This window comes from Bos javanicus, chromosome 11 (genome assembly GCF_032452875.1).
Source record: "Bos javanicus breed banteng chromosome 11, ARS-OSU_banteng_1.0, whole genome shotgun sequence".
Taxonomy (NCBI): Eukaryota; Metazoa; Chordata; class Mammalia; order Artiodactyla; family Bovidae; genus Bos; species Bos javanicus.
In genome coordinates, this window is record NC_083878.1 from 79,405,877 (window position 1) to 79,432,989 (window position 27,113).

The 27,113-nt window shown below is 42.8% G+C and overlaps 1 long non-coding RNA gene across 1 annotated transcript; it reads right to left on the minus strand.

The window, feature by feature from the left end:
* Positions 1-11,488: 11,488 nt before the first annotated feature.
* On the minus strand, positions 11,489-25,828 carry LOC133257403 (uncharacterized). Its single transcript, XR_009739537.1, has 4 exons — positions 25,407-25,828; positions 17,139-19,726; positions 16,209-16,456; positions 11,489-13,558 (listed from the first exon to the last, which is right to left on the minus strand). It is a non-coding gene; the product is annotated as an uncharacterized LOC133257403 (long non-coding RNA).
* Between the last annotated feature and the right edge of the window lie 1,285 nt (positions 25,829-27,113).

A 27,113-nucleotide genomic window follows, 5' to 3' on the forward strand; every position in this document is an offset into this window, starting at 1 on the left:
GAAGAGGCTTCCAAAGCACTGGAAGAGTTAATTCATTCTGCAGCTATCTTATTGTTTTCTTTGCATCCCTAAAGACATAATTCTTGCCAAAAAAATTAATCTCAGATTTTGCTGAAGCCAACGAAACCACCTCAACAGCTTTCTTAATTCTGTCAGCATTCACGAATCCTTCTCACTCCTCCATATATACCTTTATACCTTCATGTTGAAAAATTGTGTGAGTTGTATACCCACACATGTGCCATTTCATTCGCATTTTCATTTGGAATCTGGTGCTCAGATATTTTATTCACAATGATTGTTAATGCTACTTTTGGTAACCACTCTTTGTCTAGAAAAATGAAGTCTGAATAAACCAATATATACATCTGAGAAAAACAAAGGGAAAGAGGATGCTATGAATAATAGTAATACAATTAACCCTCCCATGTTAAATTGTTAAATCCCTGGACTAATTTTAAAAGCGCTATGATTGAGAGTGTGAAAATTTACCTCTCTATATATCTTCTCTTTCTCTCTCTCTATAGGATTTGGAGAAGCTCGTTGATTATAGAAATCATGTATCTGACCCTTCATTTGGATTTTTAAGCTTTGTTTGGCAAGCATACATAGGTATCATTTTATTTTTTACTGTACTCAGAAAGATAAATACCTTTGTGATGAGGTGGCATGCAAATCTTTTACCATACAGAAAACCAGCTTTAAATACTATTCTTTTTGAAGTGGAACTGACCTCCATGGAGTAGAAGAAAGGCAATAATAAGAAAACAAAAATGCCTCCCTGAAACAGAACCCAGAATCTAAAACCAGTCATTCTCTTGAGGGTTGAAAATGTTTCCCTTCAAATTAAATTAACTTGTGTTTCTACCATTATGGTTTTAGCAATGGAAACTTGATAAGGATGGCAATTTCTCTGTTCCCAGATGGTCCAGAAGAACTGGGTGTTTCCCAAGCAAACTGCCCATGTTCTGAGTTGCAATCCTTTAATAAGTTTCATTTCTTCTAGTGACACAATGGTGGCTTGTTCAGATTGAACCTACGTATCTCCTGAGGTTAAACAGCACAACTCTAGATATACGCTCTTTTTTTTTCTCCCCAAGTCAAAGTGTTCACATCTATGAGATAATTGACTGCTTTTGAAATCTACATCCAGAGTTGTGGGTAGAATTGGATGGGAAGCAGAAACAAGGAAGACTCCTGTAGGCAGGACGACAGTCTGGCAAAGGTAGTAGATATGTCAGGTGCCTATTAAGAGATCTCAAGTCTGAGGTGTGTGTTCATGTGGAAAACAGAGAAAGCAGCTTGGATGGGTGGAGTAGGCAGTCTCTAGTGTGGCTCCCAGTGGTCCCCAGCTTCTGATATTCGTGCCTTTGTGCAACCTCCTTGCCTTGAGGGTATCCTGGACCTGGTGACTTGCTTTTAGCTGATGGAATATGGCAAAAGCAATGGAATGTAAATGGTCATGATTAAGTTGTAAAGGACTATAACTTCCTTTTTCTTATTAATAGCTCTCTTTTTCTGGCTCTTTTTGCTCTGATGAAGCAAGCTGCCATGTCATGACCTGTGCTATGGAAAGGACTATGTGGCTAGGAAATGATGGTTTTCTCTAACCTGTAGTCAGTGAATAATTTGAGTCTCAAATTATTGTGTGGTAGATGGTATAATGTGGTAGGTCATAAGTAGTCCCCACCTCACCATACGAATTCTACGGGCAAACATGCAAATGAGCTTGGAAGCAGATCCTTCCCCATGTAGGTCTTCAGAGGAGAATACAGCCTCAGCAGACACCTTTGTTTAAACCTATGAGAGACTCTGAAGCAGAAGATCCAGATACACTGTGCCCAGATTTCTGACTCTTAGAGACTATGAGAGATTAAATGTGTTATTTGTTAAATCTCTGAATTTTGGTATAACCTATTATGTAGCAATGGATATTGTATTGGAGTTCTCCAGGGAAACATAAACATAAACATTTCTATCTATCTACCAACTATCTGACTACTCTCATGATTATAGAGACTGCTAAGCCCAAACTCTTCAGAGGGCCACTAGGTTGAGACTTAGGCAAATCCGTGATTCAGTTATAGTCTGAAGACTGGCAGATAGAGACCCAAGAGATCTAATGGTGCAGATGAGGTCTGAAGGCTGTCTGCCAGAGAATTTCCTCTTGTTGGGAGACTAGTCTGGTTGCTCTATTCGGGATCTTCAACTGCTTGGATGAAGCCCACCCACATAATGAAGGACAGTCTGCTTATTCAAAGTTCACGGATTTAAATGATAATCTCATCCTCAAACACTTCAAGTTGACACATAAACCATCACAGAATTGAATCTACAAGAAAAGTTGGAATTAATATCCTAAGCAAGACAGCACATTTCAGCTCTTCATCAGAATGTAATATGAAAGAAGCAGTATTTTGGGAAAGTCTGACGTGGTTGGACAAAGCCTCTGACCCCAGCATCAGAGGAGCTATGGTCCTATGGCTACTCGAAGAAGAGTCTCCAGTCAGGCCTGTCAGACACTCAGGGGAATGAAAAGACTAGGGTTACTCAGTTCTCCTCTCAGTTATAAGTTTAGTTAGATCTCAGTTCCCAAGCCATGTAGGTAATTTTGAGCATTTGGGAACAGTTAATTACATGTATATTGTAGCCAATTGTTAGAGAACAAATATCCATGCCGTGCCCATCTAGATTATGAAAGAGCACAGTACTATCTCTGTGTGTCCCCAAAGGACCATAACTCTCTGCCTTCACTGTGTCATTGTTGTTTCATTGCTCAGTCATATCTGACTCTTGATGACCTTATGGACTGTAGCCCACCAGGCTGCTCTGTCCATAGCATTTCCCAGGCCAGTATACTGGGATGGGTAGCCATTTCCTTCTTCAGGGGCTTCTATTCCCTACCCAGAGATCAAAATAGTGTCTCCTGCACTGCAGATGGATTCTTTACCACTGGGTCACCTGAGAAGACCCTCTACCCTCCATAGTTTTTATAATATATTCCATAATCAAACAAATTTGCAAAATGTTAACTAAACTTATAATTGTGAATATCAGCGGGACACAGAATATGTACTGAGTGCTCAAAGCATATTAAGATTTTGCTTCTCAACTAGATAATTCTCTTAAGAGCAAGGATCTTGTCTTATGCTTCTCTTGGGGACTTATAGCTTTAAGCCCAGGAATGATCACCTCATAGTTGCCATAAGGGTACCCACTTCTGGCTACTTGACAAGTGGGTCATGGGTGCTGTCTCAAAGCTTAGATGTAACTTGTCATGAGGTAAGATGTTTGGATGAGAAAGTACATGACTAGTTCGGCTGGAACATTCCTCATAGCCTTTAGGGAAAAAATTGTCTGTCAGTAAAGAAAGGGCTGAGAGTAGCCAGCTTAAGCTCTATCTTATATAGACAGAGTTGAAACAACTGGGATCCTGAGTCTTTCGTAACTGTTTAAAAATAACAGCTGTTTTTCTATGCTAAAGAGTTCAGTTAGGTTGGAGGCTTCATTATGAAAGTTAATAGGCAGCTACATTCGAATTTACTTTAATAAGTTGTGTGTATATGTGTGTGCGCGTGTGTATAGAGAGAGAAACAAACAGACAGCCCACCAGGCTCTTCTGTCCATGGGATTGCCATATCAGAAACAGTTCTGAAAGTCACAAAAGTGCAGTAGAAGTCCGCTGTCCTGCTTGCAGTATTTCACCAGTGACGAAACTTCTAGGCTCCATAGAAAATACACTCTGCATTTTTTTTCTATAAATTCTAAGTGTTTGTTTCATTGTGGTCTGCTGGCACTAGGATTTGGTCTGTCAAGGGTGTAATAAAAATGGACATGATGCTTTGAAATGCCAAGAAAAACAGAAGCTAAACAGAAGCCTGAGCAGGCTGAAATATGCAAACAAGTCTAGGGATCTTATCCCAGCAGCAGGATGTGAGTTTGGGGTGTGCAGGAAAGGGGGAGCCCCTTGGAGCAGAGTAAGTAGCGGGATTGCAGTACACAGGGTGAGAACGCTTGCACACCAAGCAGAGGGGCTTCTGATGTGTGTGTGTCTAGCTGCAGTTTTCGTTGAAATTAATGTGCTTTGATGACCAGTCTTATCCTAAAGTTTCCAAGAGGAATCAGATTCTGATGCCAAGTTGCCTCAAAACAGATGGGCAAGACTTTTCCATGGAGAAAGAGCACCAAGGTGAAATGCCACATGTCAGGAGAAGGTATTTCAAACTTAATTCACAACAGGCAGAAACAATGTAGAAGATAAACTGGCCTCCAGAAATTTCTGGTGTGAACATTGAAAAGGAACCCAAAGACCTGTTCTTAGAAAACCTGCCCTTTCTGGCCTCTCTCTGATTTTCAAAGTTCACCTGTTGTGCAATGCTAGCATTTATTGTAGGAAAGGGACACCAAATACTGTTTCCACTCTCTGCAAAAAAAAAAAAAAAGTCTGTTTTCATGAATTCAGCGTGAGACCAAATATGTCATCACTTTTCCTCAGTGTTACAAAAGGGGGAATTCTTTCAGTTGTCTTTATTGGAACGGAGCATGTTTTCACACTACTTTATGTCAATGTCTCCCATTTTAAGCTTTTGTTTTTATTGGACACTTTGGATTTTTCAGCCCCAACTGCACATATCCCAAACCTGCTAGATTGTAGGCAGATGACTGGCCTAGCCACTTCTTCCCAGATTTATGTCAAAACTGATGGGATTCGTGATCCAGACATTCCACCTGCATCATCACCAGTCTTAACTCCCTGAATACTCTTCTCTTCCCCAAGATAGTGTCAGTGGCTCATGATTCAAGGCTTCATTTTGATTACATCACAAATTTGTGTCATTTAGAACTTAAAAATATGATATCCCACTGAATCTCGAGTATCTGCAGATTACCACCACTGATGCTGGGACCCAGTCCTATGAGCTTCAGCTGGGAGGAGGAAATGGTAGTGAAAAAAAAAAAAATGAAAATTGCTCAGCTCTGTCTGACTCTTTGTGACCCCATGGACCATATAGTCCATGGAATTCTCCAGGCCAGAATACTGGAGTGGGTAGCTGTTCCCTCCTCCGGGGGATCTTCCCAACCCAGGGATCTAACCCAGGTCTCTCGCTTTGCAGGTGTATTCTTTACCAGCTGAGCCAACAAGGAAGCTAAAGAATACTGGATTAGGTAGCCTATCCCTTCTCCAGAGGATCTTCCTGACCCAGGAATCAAGCAAGGGTCTCCTGCACTGCAGGCAGATTCTTTACCAATTGAGCTATATGGTAGGACAGGGTTCATACCTGCCATGGGAGTAGGAATCGCAACACAGAGGGAAAGCATGAAAAGCACCTGACTCTAGATACCTAAGAAGAAACAACATCAGGAATGCAGCTAGGACAAATGAGTAATTGATCAAAATGCAAACAATAGTAAAGTTCCATTTGTACTTTGGGCTGTGAGGCCCTGGAGAGGTGAGTGGTGGATATACAGATATGCAGATGATACCACTCTTATGGCAGAAAGTAAAGAGGAACTAAAGAGCCTCTTGATGAAAGTGAAAGAGGAGAGTGAAAACGTTGGCCTAAAGCTCAACATTCAGAAAACTAAGATTATGGCATCCAGTCCTATCACTTTATGGCAAATAGATGGGGGAACAGTGGCTGACTATTTTTTGGGGCTCCAAAATCACCACAGATGGTGACTGCAGGCATGAAATTAAAAGATGCTTACTCTTTGGAAAGAAAGTTATGACCAACCTAGATAGCATATTCAAAAGCAGAGACATTACTTTGCCAACAAAGGTCCGTCTAGTCAAGGCTATGGTTTTTCCAGTAGTCATGTATAGATTTGCTGTTGGACTATAAAGAAAGCTGAGCACCAAAGAATTGATGCTTTTGAACTGTGGTGTTGGAGAAGACTCTTGAGAGTCCCTTGGACTGCAAGGAGATCCAACCAGTCCATCCTAATGGAGATCAGTCCTGAGTGTTCATTGGAAGGACTGATGTTGACATGGAAACTCCAATCCTTTGGCCACCTGATACAAAGAGCTGACTCACTTGAAAAGACCCTGATTCTGGGAAAGATTGAGGGCAGGAGGAGAAGGGGATGACAGAGGATAAGATGGTTGGATGACATCACTGACTCAATGGACATGGGTTTGGGTGAACTCTGGGAGTTGGTGATAGACAGGAAGGCCTGGCATGCTGCAGTCCATGGGGACCCAAAGAGTCAGACACGACTGAGTGACTGAACTGAATATGTACTCTAAACACTAAAGTCATTACAAATATATTGATAAATTAAATGTAATTCATAAAACCATAGAGGTCTTCCCTACCATGGGATTTATAGTTCATAAGTATTATTCACAATTTTAAATTCATAAGCATTGTTACACACTTGTTAAAGGTAAGTATGGTCCAGTGAAAAGAACACTGGTCTTAGCTTCAGAAAACATGAATTCGAATCTAACTTTATTATTTGCTCTGTGACCTTGTTCAAATAACTTAGCTTCTCTGTGTTTATATTTCCTCAGAGTAAAATGCAGATAACAATAGTTTTCAGATAGCCATTGATAGAATGGTTAAATGATTAAAAAAAATATGTGAAAGCATTTAGCATTATGCCAGGTATATGTGCATATGTGTGTGCTCAGTCACACAGTCATGTCCGAGCCAACTCTTTGCAACCCCGTGGGCTGCAGCCTGCAAGGCTGCTTTGCCCATGGAATTTTCCAGGCAAGAATACTGGAGTGGGTTGCCATTTCCTACTCTGGAAATGGATCTTCTGAACCTAGGGATCTTCTGAACCTAGGGATCTTCCCAACCTAAGGATTGAACCCACATCTCTTGTGTCTCCTACATTGGCAGGCAGATTCATAAAAGGCACTTAATATATAAATAATTGTTACAAGAAGGAACAAATGAACTTAACATTTACATGAGGTATATATGTGCTCTGTATCCACAAATGGTAAAACAAAGGACTTGAAGAGGCATGTTAGGGTTGGGAATGTAGGTACAAGGATGGCTAGAGAAAAACAAGACACTTGGCTCCTTGGAAGGGAGTTTTTGGGGGTGCAGATTAACCATTGTCCTAGGTCCTATTGTCCTTAAAGACTGTCCCTTCATCCTAGCATCCACTGGGATAAACAGATGAACCACCCACCTTGTAGCCTAGGAGTCTTCCAAAGCCAACACTTACCTAACTTCAAGCAAAAAGACTTTCAACAGAATTGGAGTCAGTTATTTTAAAACCATTCTCTTGGGAATATCTGGACATAGGAAAGGAAAGTTGGAAAGCTGGTGTGGATGATGGGCAGCCACGGTCTCCTTTCTTTGCCTCTTGTTAGCAAAGTTCCTAACCTGCCGAGGACAGACAGCACAGTGCCAGGAGTGCCTTTGTTTTGCAGGATCGAGACTCAGGGCGTGGGAGGAGAGCAGCAGTATCCACCCTGCCTTGCCCTGTGAGCTGAGACCAATATTTAAGAGCAGGGGCTCTGACTCATGTCAACCTTTTCCCTTATCACTAAGTGCTTCTTCTTCTCTTGGTTCTGCCCTACCCACTTTCCCACTTGGGGGTTCAATATTTATTTCTTTTGAAAATCTCGGTCTCTAGATTTTATTCAACAGATATTCACTGAGCACCTTCTGTGTGCAAGATGCATGGTTATAAGTGAGGGAAATCCATTCATGGGTCATTTCTGGCACCAGTTCTCACACAAGCTGCTCCTTCCATTGTCTTGTCATTTTCTTTAAAGTCTAAATGTCTACCTGCCTTTATTGTGTGTCCAGCATGTGGCCAGCACTGCTATTGGCAGGGTTGGGGGGCAAGAGGAGACTCAGAGCTGGCCTCAGCTTTGTCTTCGGGACCCTGTGGTCTCTCTGCAGGTGTCTGGGCCCTTTCTGAGCCAACTTCTTGGAAACACATTGTTCCATAAGGTGGAGCAGAGTAGAGGGACTACTGAGAAGGACACTGGAAAAGAACACAGAGAAGAGGCAAAGTTACAGCCAGAAAAAGAGTGCTGACCTTTTTCAAACATGTGAGCAAGACCAAGAAAGGAGGAACTGGCAACGAGATCCAGGCGGAGTGAAAAGGCAGGATGAAATGAGCTAGAAATCCTTTTTCTGTCATGTTTGAGGTATGTTTCAGGCGGACACTAGGTGGTTGAATCAGTTCAGTTCGGTTCAGTCGCTCAGTTGTATCTGACTCTTTGCAACCCCATGAATTACAGCACGCCAGGCCTCCCTGTCCATCACCAACTCCCGATGTTCACTCAGACTCATGTCCATTGAGTCAGTGATGCCATCCAGCCATCTCATCCTCTGTCGTCCCCTTCTCCTCCTGCCCCCAATCCCTCCCAGCATCAGAGTCTTTTCCAATGAGTCAACTCTTCGCATGAGGTGGCCAAAGTACTAGAGTTTCAGCTTTAGCATCATTCCTTTCAAAGAACACCCAGGGCTGATCTCCTTTAGAATGGACTGGTTGGATTTCCTTGCAGTCCAAGGGACTCTCAAGAGTCTTCTCCAACACCACAGTTCAAAAGCATCAATTCTTCAGTGCTCAGCTTTCTTCACAGCCCAACTCTCACATCCATACATGACTACTGGAAAAACCATAGCCTTGACTAGACGGACCTTTGGCTGACTAGAGGACATCATATATTTTACTTTCAAAATGTTAAATAACTTTATTTCAAGACAGCAATAGATAAATCAACCAGAAGTTGTATTTTTGTACTCATAATTACTCTGTGATTTACACAGATCAGAATTCTTATAGAAACTTCAGAAAGACAGTACGTGTCTCATGGTTCCAGAGTTGAGGGAAGGCTTTCAGGAAAAGGTTAAGTTTGGACTTGGTCTTGAAAGAGGAATGAGACTCAGAGAATTAGAGAGGAAGCTGCCTGCTGCATTCTACCCTCGGGCAACCCCTCCCCTGACTTTTTTTCCTAAAAGCTGCAGCTCTGAGTTTCCATTGACAACCTCCTGGGTGGGGACCATGGCCATCTCCCTACCTTCTGCCCCTCCCCCAGACAGCTGGTATCCACCCACAATCCCCTTGTTATATCTGGCCCTTCTTTGCTCATCTGTCATGAAACTCCCATTCATCAGCACCCAGAGACAAGAACTGAGCGCCTTCCGGAGCCCAGGGATCTGCTCTTTTCATCACTTCTGTTCCTCCAGTGCTTTTGCAGTGGGTAACAACTAAATCTCTTCCTAGATCCCAGCTCTTTCTCTGGCAGCGCAAACACACACCTTCTGCTTTCTGTGGACTTCATCCACCTGGACAGTCTGCCAAATTGTAAACCCCATCTAATAAGCCTCTTCCCTTCTCAGCCCACAATTCCTATTCTTCCTCTCAGAAAGCCCAGATGCAATTTAGTTGTAGGCTTTTATTGAGCACTGAGTGTTTGCCTAGGCCTGCACTGGGGCTACACCTTAGATCTACAGATGCACAGATGTAAAAGTCATGTGTTGGCATTTGATCTCTATGAGAGCACGTGGATGCTAAAGAGGCAGAGCGTGTGCTATGACGTACAAAAGGGAGGAAGGAGTTGCAGGAAGATTTACTTTTGCGAACGATTAGCACTCACCATGGCAAAGCCAGGACAAAGCACAAAGTCAGTCTTCTGATTCGTGGCTCAGTACTCCTCTTTCATGTGACCCTACTACTGCTGTACTGCTATAGGCAAACCTGACTTTTTGGGATAGAACTTGCTATCATGCTCATATTTCAGATGAATTGAGGCTGGAGGACTTGCATAACTTACCCCAAATTAGTTAGGTGGTGGAGGTGGAACTTGAACTCAAGGCAGAATGTGGGTAGAAGTTATGTTGATAGCTATCATGTTATCCAGCCAGGGTAAAGGAAGGGAATTGTTCCTTATGACTTTGAGGCAGAACTGATACTTTTCTATGGAAGACAGAGGGCCTTGTGCTCTGTGACCAAGGAGAGCTTGCTAACAGAGGTGGGTTGAATAAGGGAATGCGTAACCTTTTCAAACAGTTGTTGTTTAGTTGCTAAGTCATGTCCGACTCTTTGCCACGCCAGCCTCTTCTGTCCGTGGGATTTCCCAGGCAAGAATAGTGGAATGAGTTGCCATTTCCTTCTCCAGGGGATCTTCCCAACCAGGGATTGAACCTGCATTTCCTGCATTGGCAGGTGGATTCTCTATCACTGAGCCACCAGTGGGGGCCCCATTAATCAGGTGCCTGGTTGTTGGAGATGCTGCAGGATAGCATCCTGAATGATGTAGGAAGTCAGAACGGTAGCTTCTGAGGTTCTTCTAGTCTTAGTCTTTTAATGTTCCGTGAAATCAGTGCTTCACGTCATGTTTAGAAGCTCCATACAAGTATCCTGTTTATGGGAGATAGAAAAGTAATCTTCACTTTCAGGACATTTCCTTGAAGGTTTGAGGTGTTGTGACAAGTCATGCAACTCACGAACGCCATTGGTCCCATCAGTGACACCCAGTGTGGCCCCAACTTCTGCTTTCTGTCCTTCTCAGTCCTTTCCTTTTGAGGCCCCATCTGAGATTTGTCCAAAGTGAATGCTTTTTTCCTGTTCCCCACATGAATTTTTGTGAAAACTCCTTCATGAAAGAATAGAAAATAAGTAAATCTGATTCTTTGACCTTAAGACTAGGGTACCTGAGCCATTGCTCATTTTCGTGCTTGGTTTAGGATCTGATCTAAGGTGATTTTAAAACTCTGTATTGTAGGAATTTAGTTCCTAATATGTCAACTCCATCCCGCAGAGTGTTCCATCAACACCCTTAACCTAGTTATCTGCAGGGACTTTGACCCCAGACGGGGAGTCCCAGATGGAAGTCACGACATTGCTTCAGGACAGACTATGAAAAATGCATGTAAGAAAGAAAAATGTGAATTATGTGTGAAACAAACAAAAGCACCAGGCAACATGGAATTCATGTCAACAAAAGCTTGCTGCAAGCTGTTGCTCTCTTCTAAGGGAGAAATCGACTCTGGCGCTCAAGGACCAGTAGCAGGGGAGGACTTTTTTGCACAAGAGCTGCAGAAACAGAAGAGATGACCTGTTTTGACTAATTGCTTTCAAAATCTTTAGCTGTCCTTTCCCCTGGCATCAGCCTCCCCAGCCTTTGTTGTGCAGCTGGGGAAGTAACTGATTATTGAGCCCATCTGAGCCATGAGGATGGGAGGAACTGACATTTCTAATATTTTGACATAGTCAAGAGAAGAGAAAAAGCAATCCAAAGGGTGGGGCCTCCAGCTGACCTTCTTGTTGACCATCAACCAACTCCATGGCTGGATGGCTTGTGTGAACAAGGGGATGGCGAAGTTCTCAGGAGGATTCATGTGCTGGAATGTCTAGCTCAGATTCCAATTAAAATATTAAATCTGGTGATATTAAACAACATAGATTTCTGATGCCACCAACTGAAAATGTTATAAGTGCTACTTCCAAGCAAGCTGCAGAAACAAAATTATTCCCTCCCTAGAGATATTTCTAGGTAAGAGACAACCAATATGCATATTTTTAAAGCAAATTATTTCAGTTATTTAAAATGATTACCCAGTTCCTCTCTGGATCACTGCTGGAGACCCAGCCATCCAAGCCCCACAGGCTTCCATGTCAAAACTAATAAAAAACATTGTAATTATGTTCCAAGGGGGGATGCCCACAGCTCTAAGTTGGCTAATGGCCACCCTTGCTACCACCAGAACTGCCTTCCTAAGGTATTCTGGGAGAAAGGGTCCTGTGCAGTCCAACTGGCAGGTCTTTGGCATAAATACATCTCCCTTAACAAGACTGATGAGATTTTGTGGCCCACAAGCCACACAGCCTCAACTCAAAGCCATGACCACCACACACTTTCGTGAATGTGGGAGGTACCTCTTCTTGCTCTCACTTTTCCAAATGCCTCCCCGGACTCATTGCAGCCTTTCAAAGAGAGATTGAGGCAAGCAGTCTGCCAGGTCTGCTGAAATGAGGCACCCGAAAATAAAATTTGCCTCTATGCATAGAGAACATTCAATTGATTTCCATGTAATTCAATATATTGGGTGTCAATTATATACCAGGTTCTGTGGACCTGCGAGGAGCCTGGGCTCATTTCAACTTTTTCTCCTTCCTAAGTCTTGTTTTTTTTCATTAATTATATTGTTCTAGATGATAATACCACTCTCTGTGGATTCCTGTGAGCTTAAATAAAAATGTGTGTGTGGCACACCTAGCCTGTTGCCTGGCATATGATGGGCACACAGTGAATGCAATGTTTCTTGTCCTTCTCCCCTTTCTCTACTTGATCAGAAGCATCAGTCCAGGAATCACTCCAGGCAGGCGCAGGGTATCTGTAGACAGCCTCTCTGATGAAGATTTCCTTCTCTGGATCATATTGTTGCACTGAAGCTGCTGGGTTATACTGTCAGCTTCACAGAATCACAGGGGAATTACATTAGACAATGCCTGAATGCTTACCACATCTTGATCGACTCATATATGTCATGCATATATGACTGTTACTGAAACTGAAGCTCCAGTACTTTGGCCACCTGATGCGAAGAGCTGACTTATTGAAAAGACCCTGATGCTGGGAAAGATTGAGGACATGAAGAGAAGGGGGTGACAGAGGATGAGATGGTTAGATAGCATTACCTACTCAATGGACATGAATCTTAGCAAACTCTGGGAGATAGGGAAGACAGAGAGGCCTGGTGTGCTGTAGTCCATGGGGTCACAAAGAGTCAGGCATGACCTAGTGGCTAAACAACAGTCATAACAGTATGTCATGCAATGTTATTTTTATTGTCTATCTATTTATCTCTCTATCTTGTCATTGCTATTTATTTTCTTTGCTTGAAACCTCTTGGATTCTGGAAATCCAGTTGCTCCCTCCACTTCTGTTGTGACCTCCTTGTTCCTTAAAGTTTGACTACTCTCTCATTTATTCTCCAAACACTTAAGGACCACCTGCTAATAGCAAAATACTTTGCTAAGTCCATGGGTCACAAGGACAGGTTGGTCACCAAAACTGGTGATAAAGGCAGAATCCCTGGTCTCTAACAACTTACATTTTGTTGAGGAAGCCAGAGAAATAAGCACATCATTTCAATATTGTGTAACAAACAGAGAGGCAGAGGTCAACCTGGAGAGACCTGTTAGCACTCGTGGGTAAGTGCCCTGCTGTGGGGCTGGTGGGAAGGTGGGCAGTGACCGTGGCAGGGACAGCTCAGCAACTGCATGATGAAAGATGAGTGTTCTCAGTCCTCACGACCTAAGAATTACTACTCACATCTGTGTCCTTGAAGCATCACAGCCCATAACCAGTGACCAAAGAGCCAAATTCTGCCACCAGTCTCTGCTTGAAAGGCAGCACAGTGAGTTGGGACTTCCAAGGGATTTTAATCCCCAGGGGCGGAACCAGAACCTTCTTTCTCCCCTTGACTCCAGAGCAGTGCTTCCCGAGCACTTGGGCCTGTGCCCACGTTCTCCGAAGGCTTTTCTGTAGTAGGGTCTCTCCTGTCAGCCACACGGTACAGTGGTGTCCCCGGGGGGCTTGAAGAAGGCCTAGCCATGCCAGGGCCCGGAGACACACCTGTAAATACAAAGACAAGGCTCACAGGGAGACTAACAAGGAAAAGAGACCAAGACCACCCACCTCCCTAATGTTCGTCTGCTGTTCTTGCCTCCATCTGGAGAGAGACAAAATGGCAAGGCTCATGCCAAGGTGATAAGGGCAAGAAAGTTCAAGGAGCACTGGGCAGGAAGTGAAAATCAAAGATACAGAAAGCCCATGGTCCTCCATTTTTGGTATCTAATGTGGAAAAACAAATGCTTTGAAACAGGGGTGGCCAACCTCCACACCATAGACCCGTATTGGTCTATGGCCTGTTAGGAACCTGACCACACAGCAGGAGATGAACAGCTGGAGAGAGAAGCTTCATCTGTATTTACAGCCACTCTCGTTGAAGGAAGGCTTCCCAGGTGGCTCAGAGGTAAAGAATCTGCCTGCCAATGCAGGAGATGCAGGTTCTATCCCTGGGTCGGGAAGATACCCTGGAGAAGGAAATGGTCACCCATTCCAGTATTCCTACCTGGGGCATCCCCTGGACAGAGGAGCCTGGTGGGCTACAGTCCTTGGGGTCGCAAAGAGTCAGACACAGCTGACCACGCGTGCACTAGTTGCATGAAAATAAGCTCAGGGTTCCCACTGCTTCTGCATTATGGTGTATTGTATAATCATTTCCTTATTTATCACAATGCAATAATAATAAAATAAAGTGCATAGTAAATATGCTTGAATCATAAATGTGCTGAAACCAGGCTTCCCACCCCACACCAGCTATGGAGAAATTATCTTCCATAAAACTGGTACCCCTGGTGCCTGAAAGGTTGGGGACCACTGCTCTAAAACACCAGGTTTGGCATCTTAGTTAAAACCTTGACCACTGGGCAAGAAATCTTCCTTATCATCCTGGCAACATTTTCCAGAACCCTGACTTAGAAGTTTTATGCCTCCATCCAGGCCTGTGGCTGAGCTGGGATCTGGGCATGCCCTGTGCTGTATTTTTCATGTCCATCCCCTCCTACTGGCTCTTCCTCTGGTCCTTAACTTCCTTGTTAATTTCCTGTCCCACTTTGCTCTCCCTCAGGAAGTCCTGAAATTGGCCCTAAATCTTCTGAAAAGCCAAACAGCTAGGTCACCTTTCAGGATACCCAAAGAAGCAAATATTAGCTTCTTTTATGAGGCACATACTCCTCTTTCTCTTTTTTTAAAAGTTTTTTTTTTTTTTTAAGAGAAGTTTTAGGTTCACAGCCAAATTGAAATGTATGGAATTTTTCCATATATCCCCCATCCCCACACAAGCACAGCCTCCCCCCTCATCAGCATCACACCCAGAGTGGTCCATTTGTTACAATAGATAAACCTACACTGACATAATCACCTGGGAAGCCCCCAGCATAATCACCTAGGATCCACAGACTACATTACAGTTCTGTCTGTGGATCTGGACACACGTATAATGACATGTATCTATCATTTTGATATCATGCATGGTGTTTTAACTGCTCTAAAAGTCCTCAGGGCTCTGCCTGTTCATCCCTCCCCTCAAGCCTTGGCAACCACTGATCTTTTTACTGTCTCCATAGTTTTACTTTTCCCAGAATGTCTTTATGTTGGGATCATAAGAGTATGCAGCCTTTTCAGATTGGCTTCTTTCATTTGGTAACATACATTTTAGTTTTCTCTATGTCTTTTCATGGTACACTCAGCTTTTAAACTTTTGTGCATACCATGTGAGATCCCAGGAAGTTGGTGTCTGCTCACTTGGCGAGCTCAGGGACTCTTGAGGTTATGAGATCACACAGATCAGACCAGTAGGTCAATACATTTGGGGTGCATGGGTGGGGAGAGCTTGGCTCAGACACCTCATTTTTCCAACTGAAAGATCTCCTACTCCTACTCAACTCTGTGCTGAAATTGACCTCAAGAGAAGAATAAATGCAATTAATTCCTTTTAGAGAAGATTAGTGAGTAATTGAAATTAACTTCTTCAGAAGGGTCCTCCTCCTAGTATCCATTATTAATAGTAATAAACTTAGGAGCAGTGGTAATACAAGTAGTACAAGCCCAGAGATTACAACGTCAGTTAACCTGTATACTGTGTTATACAATTAGTATAACTCTTTAACATCTAATTTCTCACTTGAGACCCTAACAGTGATGGTGTAGATGGCAGGAATGAGACCAATGAGTCCATTTTTCAGATGAGGAGGCTAGGTTTCTCTGGGTCTATGGGATATAGTCCCCTTCCTGGGGAGCCAGGATCAAATTCAGGTTTTTAACCCTAAGTCCATTACTATTTCTAGTGTGTAGTTGATCTGGCTCTCATTTAATGAGCAATTACTGTGCTGTAGGGCCTGGGCTGGGGCACAGGAGAAGGGGATGCAGAGACATACACAGATGCTTCAGGAGCAAAGTACACACGTGCAAGCCCAGTCGTGGGGCTCAGAGGCAGCAGTCATATCCACCTTGCAGGGGGTGTCAGGGTAGGCTTCAAAGGAGAGGTGTCCCTGGACCTAGGCCCTGAGGATGGTCATAGTGGTCATTACCTAGCAGGATGTTTAGGCAAGCTCGTATCTGCAGGAAAATGTTTCATGTGCTAGCGTAAGATGGAAGAAGGTTTAGATGTTTGGATGGATGAGAAGGAGGCCTGAGAGAGCTGTGGTCACAAGGTTCTCACCTGTGCCCCTTCTCAGCCTCCTTCTCAGCCTTGGCTTACTGTGTCTCTGGCTCGAGTTGGTTTGTGTTACAGATAAGGCATGTTTTCAGCATCAGAGGAGGTGGCTGTGAGATCCATGGGGCTCTCAGAACGAGCCTCCAAGCTGGGTACCTCGGGAGGAAGCCATCCACCCATCCCTGAGCCTCGATGCGGTTCTCAGGATGAGCAGCTGACTCCTTAGCTGCTGGCACTGGCTCCTTTCATCTGTTCTGTGGAGGAAACAGAACAGAAATTGTTGGAAGGCCTGGTGAGCGGGTTGGGGCTGGGAGTGGGTGAGAGGGAGGAGGTGGTGGGGGTGGGGGAGGAATCAGAATTCAAAGCCAAGGCCCTCGACACGCTGCTCTGTGGCAGTTCATCAGTTTTCCCTCTTCCCACCCGCGTGGGAGCCCGTGTGTTCCTGCTCTTGCCTGGCCGCGGCCCCGCGGCATCTGTTAGCAATGAATAAAGACGGGGTGGCGGAGGCCAGGAGGGGGGTGGGGGCAGGAGGAAGGTCTACTTAAACAAAATGTGTTTGCTCACACACATAAAACCACAGGCCTCCTGGAAGCAAGCCCCCCATCTGGGCCCCCTCATTCTTGAATTTGTAATCAGGAGCATGTGATTGAAGGATTGAAGCCTATGCATTACCCAGAGGGCCTCTGTGTCCTTATTTCTTACATACGAGGGTCTGGGACACAGAGGGTTCTTAGGGCCTTCCCAGCACAGACATCCTGTGTCCAGCAGAGAGAGAGGCAGTGTGAGACCCTCCTGTTCTCACATGGGCATGGAGGGCTGTAGCACACACAGGGTCTCGGCCCAAGGAGGAAGGAGGCTGGGTCTTCTCTAGCTCTCGAAGGGTGCAGAAGGTACTTTGGAAAAGGGCTTCATATCACCCTCAGGGTAACATCTGACCTGCGTCTTAGCATTCAAGTCCTCCAGGATTTGATGTCTGCTTTTACATTATCCCCCATCCAACTGCATCATGTTTCCTTCAAAGCCAGAACCTCCAAGGAAATAAGAGTTAAGAAAAGTGCCAAGGAGCCACACACCAGAACTCAAGAGTTACTAAAATACTTCTGGAAGGCTGGACAGTTGAAAGCGGTCCTGTATACAGAAAGAAGAAAGGTTCCAAGTCTTCTTTTTAGCAAGTGTCCTCTCGGGAAATTACTGAGAATGGGCAAGACCCTGGACGCCTCCCACTCCATTTCACGTTCTTCAGGTCCTGTAAAAACATGAAATGGGAAAACAAAGCAACACCCTCCTCCCTTCTTCCTTCCGTGGATCTGAGGAGGTGGCATCCTTGTATGGGATGTTGGCTCCCGAACCTGCCCTGCTAGTTGCAGGGCTTGTGGCTGGTCTGACCATTCCCCTCCCTGCTCCCCCACCCCCAGTGGCTCCCACCAATGAGGAGAGTCAAGAAACCTTCCCACCTTGGATTCCCCATACTCTGATGCTCTGAAGACCATGTTCTGAGGGATTCTAGTCAATGTTTCTAATTTTAAGATCCTTCATTCTCATAGATGGGGCTTCCCGAATGGCACTAGTGGTAAAGAACTCGCCTGCTAATGCAGGAGACATAGGGACGTGGGTTTGATTCCTGGGTTGGGAAGACCCCTTGGAGAAGGGGCACGGCAACCCACTCCAGTATTCTTGCCTGGAGAATCCCATTCACAGAGGAGCCTGGTGGGCTATAATCCATGGGATTGCACAGAGTTGGACATGACGGAAATGACTTAGCATGCATGTGTGCATTCCCATAGATGGTGGGAAGGTGGGAGATAGGACAGAAGAGTAATCAGAAAGGACCAGATAAGTGGAGGGATTTAGCACCTGGAAGTCTTCCACACTTGCTTTAGACTAAGGGGAAATCCACTGGAAGGTGGGGTCAACACAGGACACAGGAAAGGTGTCCCCCTTGTAGAGGAGGCTACCAGAGGGTTGTAAAGGGACACGTCTACATCTGCATCCCATTGTTTCTGGGACCACCCTGACTGTGTGCTCTAGGTACAGCTAAAGGGTCATCTTTGTGAGCCAGCTAAATGACCTGTATCTTTGTTAAAAATTCTAAGATTGGCCAGCAGTGACCCACCCTGTGACCCTAGGAAGTAGCCTGTAGGTTTCCAAGTTTCCTGCATTTCTGTGAACTGGGAATTCCATTGCCCAGACTCCTCAGCAGCCTTGGGGATTAATGCAAGCCTTGTTCACAAATCTTGAAGAATCCATAAGGGTTTAGATCGATAATTAACAAGAAAGAGAAGGCATAAACATTTCAAAAATATATCAACTCCCAAATCTATAACAGCCAATAAGTCTAAAAATTGAGTGGCCACAATTGCCCTCAGTGACAGGAAGCCCATGCACTTTGAAAAGTAATTCTTCAAAAAGCATAAATTACCACTTGGGGAAACCTTCCATGTATGCCATGGCTATGGATTTATTAAGTGAAAATGAAACTTTTAAATAAATATCTGGAACAGAAAATGTATTTCCCAATCTCATCGGACCACAGAGGCGAGACTTTTTAAAGTACCATGTAGGCTGGACTCTGAGAGGATAAAACTGAGAACATGTCCGTAGAAGTCATTTTGCTTAGTCAGTAACCCCCCGTACAACCTTTCTCCCCAACTCTTCAAGCACCTGGAGTCTCCTGATCTTAACCAAGAGCAACGAGGGCACAGAAGTCCCCAGGTTCTTTCCCAGACCCTTAGGGAATCGGATAGATTCTGAGGCATATCGCTTCCCTACAAAGATCTGGATCTGGAATTTCCTCTCAGGTGCTGAAGCCTCATACTTCACTTATTCACCCTCCTAAGCAAATGTTGGGGCTCCCCAGGTGGCTCAGTGGTAAAGAATCCACCTGCCAATGCAGGAGGTGCTAAAGACATGGATTAGATCCTTGGGTCAGGAAGAGCCCTGGTGATAGGATATGGCAACCCACTCCAGGATTCTTGCCTGGGAAATCCCACGGACAGAGGAGCCTGGCAGGCTACAGTCTGTGGGGTCACAAAAGCATCGGACATGACAGCACACACACACGCAAAAGCAAATGTTCCTGCCAGCTGTCTTCCCTGGAAGGGCAGACTAGGTCAGTGTCACTTTCTGCTTTTGGTTAGTTTTGTTGCGACTAAATTATCCTTGTAAGAGACCAGTGGAAAACAAAATATTGGGCTGGCCAGAAAGTTCATTTGGTTTTTTCCATAAGATGTTATGGAAAAATCTGAATGAACTCTTTAGCCAACCCAATACAACCCAGAAAGGACACACTGAAAAACTAACCAGCCTCACAAATGCGTGGTAGCATTTCCTGTAGTGTAGGCAGCAATACTCGGTGAGTGCTGTTTGTCTCTCCAGCAGACATTCCAGCCTTTCCTTTGTGGAGCTTCCCTTCTCCAGGTTTGGGTTCTTGGTGACATTAAATCAATCATGGTCATTCCTTCTCTTGTTGCTAAAGAATGATGGGAGAACTCAGGTCTAAGCTCCTCACAATGTGGCATTCCCTGCTGAATAAAAAAAAAAAAAGATTGTAAATGGGCAGGAAGTTTACTTTCAAACACTGAGATATAAAATGATATTTTTTAGGATTTTGCAATAAAATTCTCTTTGGTCATAAGAAAAGCCTCAGGATATGGTCTTTTACTCCTGCTCGCAAGAATGAAGAAAGAGGCCTATTGGCAAGGATCCTATGATAGCAAAAGGAACCAGTGTTAGGATAAAGCTCAATCTACGGAAGGGAGAAGAGTGATGAGAAAGGAATTGGTCCTTGGTGACCTCCTAGAGGGACTAGGCTAATTTATTTTCCCATGGGAAGTTCAAGTTCTAATGGAGTCGTTTAAGAACCAGGAGAATGGAGGCATCTCATAGATTGTTGACACTTCCTGCCTGTTCCTGGACAGAGGTGTTAGGGTTGGGAATAATGTCTCTTGCACTACAAATCAACTTTTAACCTGGGAATGGAAATGAGAGGCCCAGAATCATTTTTAAAAAAAGGTCATCTCCCCACCAGCTAAAATTCTATTTAAATTCCTGCCTAGAATCCTCGTTGAATAGTCTCCTAGGAAATGCAAAATAATTTTACATAAGCGGAAAACCAATCAAAAAACTTTCATAGCCCTGAAACCTTTATAGATCATGGTATAGCTTATTTTTCTAGCATCCTGTTCTTATAAGAATGGTGATAGATGATTATTTCCTTTCTTAGTTTGAAGTAGTTATCATAATACCAAAGACTGGAATACTCTTTGTGTCCATTTTCTTTACAATTGTCAAAGAAAACACATTCTTGACACTTCTGATTTTCAGAGTGATAGATTATTCTGGATTTGTCCCAGCCAGTTCAAATCTTTTGAGAAGTGAAAATGCTCACAATGGACTAGGTTCTCAAGAAAGGAGACAAATATACGGTATTGGAAGAAAACCTTTGTGGTTGTTCCATGAAAACACCATTAGTACATCTGAGGGTAATGTCGTTCCTTTGCTAGCAACAGGCAACATTAGCACTAAGTTCTTCTTTGTCATCTTTGCTTGGTCTTCCCTTGAGTTGCAGATCTTGTTTTCCCTCCCTCCCTCTAACATCGCTCTCTGTTAGCAATCAGTTTTTCCTCTGACCATATCTGCAATACCTTTGGTTAAATCATGAATGGAAAACTCTGAAGCAGGCTGTGACTTGTATTTCAGTTTGTTGGATAGTTTAAAGCCCTTTCTATACGTAAGATCCAGCGCTAGATACTCAAGCTCCAAAGTGAATTAGATGTAGTCTTTGTCTTCACAGTGCAGTAAGGCAGATATGTAAATTATGTGTCTTGTATACTAGGACATAGGAATATACACTGAGTCCTGGGAGCACAGAAAGTAGTGAAACCAGTTGGGGTAGGCTTTTGGTACAATCTCACAAAGGATAAAGTGTTAAAGGAAAACTTGACATTGGTCAGGAAGGAAAACAGAACTTCCTGGGTGCTCCGGTGGGTAAGACTATGCCTTCCAATGCAGGGAGTGCAAGTTCAACTGCTGGTTGGGAAACTAAGATCCTACATGTTGCAGAGTGTGGCCAAAAAGTAAACAAAAACTGAGTAAGTGTATCATCCAGAGTTCTGGGCATGCAGGACCTGTCTTAGACATTATTATTGAGTAAAAATCCACCCTTAAATGTTATGACTTAATTGTTATGAAAACAACAATAATAATTATTTTGATAATTAATTTGCAAATTGGACAGGACTCAGCAGGCATGGTTCATCTCCGCTCCATATGCCATCAGCTGGGGCAACTCAAGTAGGAGCTGGAGGATCCATTTCCAAGATGGTTCACTCACATGGATGACAGCTGGCTGGTAATGTTGGCTAAGAGCTCAACCAGGGCTTATCAGCTAGAATCCTCGGTTCCTTACTGTGGACTTCTCCACAGACTGCTTGGGCTTCCTCACAGCATGGTGGCTGAGTTCCAAACATGAGCATCCCCCGAGAACAAGGAGAAAGGACAGGACATTTTTATGACCTAGCCATACAAGTTACGTAAGTTCTCCCACTGTACTTCACTGATCAAGGATGTTAGGAGGACTCACCTATTTTCAAGGGAAGGGGATATAAGCCCACTACTACAAGATGGAAGAACTGTCTGTTAGTCAAATAATAAAAATATGTGGATGGGAGATATTATTATAGCTTCTTAAAACATATACGTACAACCTATAATAAAGTCCCTATCCTCAGCCCCATATTTCTAGATAGCTCTGCCCTGCCGTCATGTTTCACTGATGGTCTTCACTGCTTTGTTTCTGTGACATTAACATTTTTCATCATTTTTTGTTCTCTATCTATGTGTGTATAATTTAATAACATCTTTTGTACTCCGTACTTGAGTTCGTTTTTTCTCTTTTTAAATTCTTTTGGAAGAAGTACTTCAAAAATTCTCACAGTGAGGGCCTATGGATGTTAAGCTCTTCTATTTTTTGACATTTGTATATGTGTCTTTATTTGGTTCCTAAAAATTGTGAGCTATAAATAAAATTTTTTATTTTGGCCATTTTCCTGAAGCACTTTGAATATATTAACTCACCATTTTCTGCCTTCTACTGAGAAGTCTGTTTTAAGTCCTATTGTTAAAACTTTGTAGTAGCCTATCTTCTTTCTCCAGTTATTTTTGTAATTTTTCTCCTTATTCTTGATTTACATGACATTTGCACATGACTATATTTTTTTATTATTCAGTAGTTGAAGTATATTTCTACCTACAAACTCATGTTTTCCTTGATTTCTGTAAGAATTTTGGTCATTTCCATTTTCTTACTTTACTATCTTCTTTAAAAATACATGCTTGGTGAATTTTTTTTCTAACCCTAGCTTTTACATATGTTAACTGATATCATAATTAAATTACTCTGCACTATTTTCCAAACCACTAATTCCTCTTTTACTGTGTCCTATCTAAAAATTCTTATTTTTTTTCTCCTTTTAGACTCTATTTTCCAATTCCTGTTCTGTCCAAATTCTGCCAATTTTTGCTTTGTATTTTTTGTTCATTTTCATAGACATTCTTTATCTCTTTGATGTTCCTACACAAATTTATTTTGTAGTTTTTCTCAGACAATCCTGTAAAATTAATTTCCTTTGAGAAAAAGCAGTTTTTCAATCTATTAATGATTTTTGGCTGCCTTCCTTATAAGACTTGAGAGCATTTTCAAATTTAGTCTCATCAACTTTAAAGTTTATTTTCCTCATTTTTGTCTCTGTGTGTATCCTTTTTATTCTGTGTAGATTGTAGATGCCACTTTGTAGCACTTCTGAACTTTCAGGCTGGCCCACATCCTCTCCAGTGGCAGTTTTTTGGAAATGTCAAATCCTGTTACTAAGCCAGCAGGTAGCTTGGTTCTACTTCTGATCTTTCCGCTCTGCTGCACCCCTATGACCACAATCTCCCACAAGCAAAAGCTCTAGTTAGAACTAACAGTAGCTTCTTTTGGCCTTGCATCATGGTTGGGAATTTCCCCTATAGCACTTTAATTCAGATACTGAATCTAGCTTTAATCTCCCAGTTTGCAGGGAGGGCTTCAGTCCATCCTGCCCCACGAGAGCTGGATTATTGGCTACCACTACTTTGGTTTGGAGCATGACCCAGAAGCCTTGTGGCTTCGGCTCTATTCACTGTTGTGCATCTAAGTTCTATTTCAGTCCATGGTGATATTTGTTATGATTTTCAGCCCAACTCTGTCTTTTGGATTTCTTTTTATATTTAATTTATCATTGGTATATGTTGAAAGCTGACAAAGTGTACTAGACACAAACTTAATCTGTCGTCTTTACCAGAACTCTTTGTCTTATTTTATAAATGGAGAACTAAGGCCCAGAAAGTGGAAGTGTCTTGTCTAAGGCCTTAGAGGGAGCTTATACCAGAGCCTAAGTAGATTCTTCGGTCTCCAGACTCTAAGCCCTGGCTGTTTTCACTGTCCCCGGGTGCTTACAAACTGAACAGAAGGGCAGGTCTCAGCACTGAGATGCTTCCTGCCTTCTTGCAGGTATGAATCAGGAGGCAGAGACAGCTGCTGGGGAGAATCACCTGATGTTTCCTGATAAAGTAAAGAAGATGTTTAACAAATTTCATCACTACCAAAGTCATGTCTGATTCAAAATCCTTTCTTTCAGCAAGGTGTCACAGTCTGAGTGAAACACCTTGTCCCACAGTGTATGGGGCTACGTGCAGCCACTGACCTTTGCGTTCACCACAACAATTGAAGCTCTAGAAGCATTACATTATAGGCACCTTCCTTATAAAGAAGAGAAAAAGGAGGAAAATTGATTTTCAATTTGAAATAGGCGAACATTCCATTGTATGCTGTACAAATAAATATAACACGATTGTCAGTTGACAAGTGTCACTCAGAAGGAAAAAAAACTGTTCCATGTAGTATGTGTATGTGTGAGGAAACTATTTTTTTTTAACAATTTTTCATTGCTGAGAATTCTCACTTGATCAGACACCCATTACTTATAATATTGCATAGTGTACAATTAAGGGCTATCAAGCTAAACTATTACATTGCTTAAAAGTCTGTGGAGTTAAAATTATAAAGCAAATTTTTGATTGAAATAAATCAAGATTTGAAAAACTAAAATGTGAAGGTAGTTATTTTTCTCCCTTTCAATTACTTAAAATAAGTAGCTAAAAATATTTTTTCTCTGTAGCCATGGTAAACACACTGCAGGCTGAAAATGATGTTAGATTTTCTTCATGTTCCAGCTGGACTCCCTTTAAGCACTGAGATCTTTTTAATTTCTGCATCTATGTGGCTTGTTCTACGTCCATGTGACCCCTTTTGCCCTAATCTCTATAATTCAAAGTTCCAAATGAAAAAAAAATCCACTCAGCAAGCTACTTTCACTTGCCCAAAATATGCATTGGAAGTTGATTTGTTAAATCTGCTCATACGACCCTTCAGCATCTCTCACCACCCAACAGCGGTATAACTGGGTATTCAGTAGGCTGAATGCCGGAAGGAAGGTGGTTGCAGATAAAGGGCAGCCACAGTCTCAAAGATTGTCATTACTGATCATACCTACAGGAAAAGGGTATTTCCTTGCTATATTCTAAGATTAACACATGTAGCAATTGGCCAATATAAATAGGCCAACCAGAGGGTGTTTAAAGGATCAAGTCAGTGTTTGTCTAATGCTTTGAAGATAAAGGTGAAGATAATAAGCAAATTCCTACTATTGGAAATAATCTAATAATTAACTTTAATAATTATCCTCATCCAACCATAAGTCAACAGTTGGTCTATTCAACTACACTGAATTTCATAGACTGTTGTGTGTGCTTCAGCTGCATTAGGGCTCGTTGTGAGTGGTAATGTGGACCAAACAACCATTTACAGCAAAGCCACTCTACTCATTCATCAGGTCTCATATCGACTACCTCTCTCACACCTTGCAATCAAGTATTAATAGCATAGAATAGCGAATTCACTCCAAGAGACTGAAGGGAGGCCACAAAGGGAAGAGGGCAGTTGAGCTCCCAGTATTTCTGTCTCCATGGTGTCAAGCAGTAAGTGTCTCCAATGAACCAGCTCATATCTTTGTGTTGAGTTGACAGGTTGTTTTGACATGATTAGACACAACCAAACAAAGAATGAAAACAAATTGGTAGCTATGTTTCATAGTTCCTGATTGTAGGCACAGTGACCAAACACACCTGCAAGAAATCCTGAGCTGCAGGCGTGGATCCTGGCTTTGTTCAAGGTCTCCACTAACTCTCCCCTCCTTCATGTTTTTCCAGCTGAAGTAACCATGGGACGTATCCTAGTGCTGCCAGATCACAGAAGGAGGCTTATCTCTTACACGTCCTCTCAGAAATAATTGTTCAGCTACAGCTGCGGTGCTCTACCACAATCAATCTGGTACAACAGAATGATAGGGGTTTCCGTGTTCTAGCATTGCTGTTGTTCATTCGACTCTTTGTGAGCCCATGGACTGCAGCACACTAGGCTTCCCTGTCCTTCACTATCTCTCGGAGTTTGCTCAAACTTCTGTCCATTGAGCTGGTGATGCTATCTAACCATCTCATCGTCTGCCACCCTCTTCTCCTTTTGCCTTCAATCTTCCCCAGCATTAGGATCTTTTCCAATGAGTCAGCTCTTCGCATCAGGTGGCCAAAACATTGGAGCTTCAGCTTCAGCATCAGTCCTTCCAATGAATATTCAGGACTAGTTTCCTTTAGGATGGACTGGCTGGATCTCCTTGCTGTCCAAGGGACTCTCAAGAGTCTTCTCCAACACCACAGTTCAAAAGCATCAATTCTTCGGCACTCAGCTTTCTTTACAGTCCAACTCGCACATCCATACGTGACTACTGGAAAAACGATAGCTTTGACTAGACAGACCTTTGTCAGGCAAGTAATGTTTCTGCTTTTTAATATGCTGTCTAGGTTGGTCATAGGTTTTCTTCCAAGGAGCAAGTGTTTTTAAATTTCATGGCTGCAGTCACCATCCACAGTGATTTTGGAGCCCAAGAAAATAAAGTCACTTCATGGCAAATCCGTGGGGAAACAATGGAAACAGTGACAGACTTTATGTTCTAGCATGGAACATACTAGGGCTTAGAGACTGGGCCCGTAGGTAGGAAGAGATGATCAGATAGTCAGGAGGATTGATGCTCTGCATTCAGTCTAGTTTACACTTCTCAGAGCTTGAAAACCTTGAAGTTTAAAGATCAAATGGAATTGGGTGGCAGACAAAGAAGTACAACCTCACGTAACAGGGAATACATTCTGAGAACTTGGTGCTATAGAGATGAGTCCAAAAGAGCTTTGAATCAATTCAGAGACAATACAATTATTGTATGTTAAGATGAAAGCTGTTATGTTCAGGGATCTAGCCTTAATTCAGTGTTCCTCCAGATGGACTTCTTGGGGTCCCAATTAGAGAAAGGATCCAGGGTGAAAGGATTCTTGTCCTGATGGTAGCATCTCTTCTCTGATGCAGCAGGGAAATTCAGCTTTGTCTTGTGCCACCCCTGTTCAGGAAACAAGATCCTCTCTGCTTTCAACTATCCTGGGACACTCAGAACCATGCCAGAGTTTCATTCATTTCTTTATTAACTCATTTCCTGTTTCTACCTTTTCTTCTATCGGCTATTTCAATTAACTATACTTTAGGTTTCTGAATAATCTATATGATTTTATTTGATTTGTTTTATAAATTTTTCTCTTATTCCTGTTATTGACTTCACAACACTATCTCTTATTAATACTATTTTTAGGCTTAAAAATCCATTTTATTAATTTTCAATCTTTGCTTTTTCTGATGTATAAATGTAAAACCTTAAAATTTCCTCTGAGAACCTCTTAGATGCCAGATATTCAATAGAAGCAATCATATAACCCTACATGCAACCATAACTA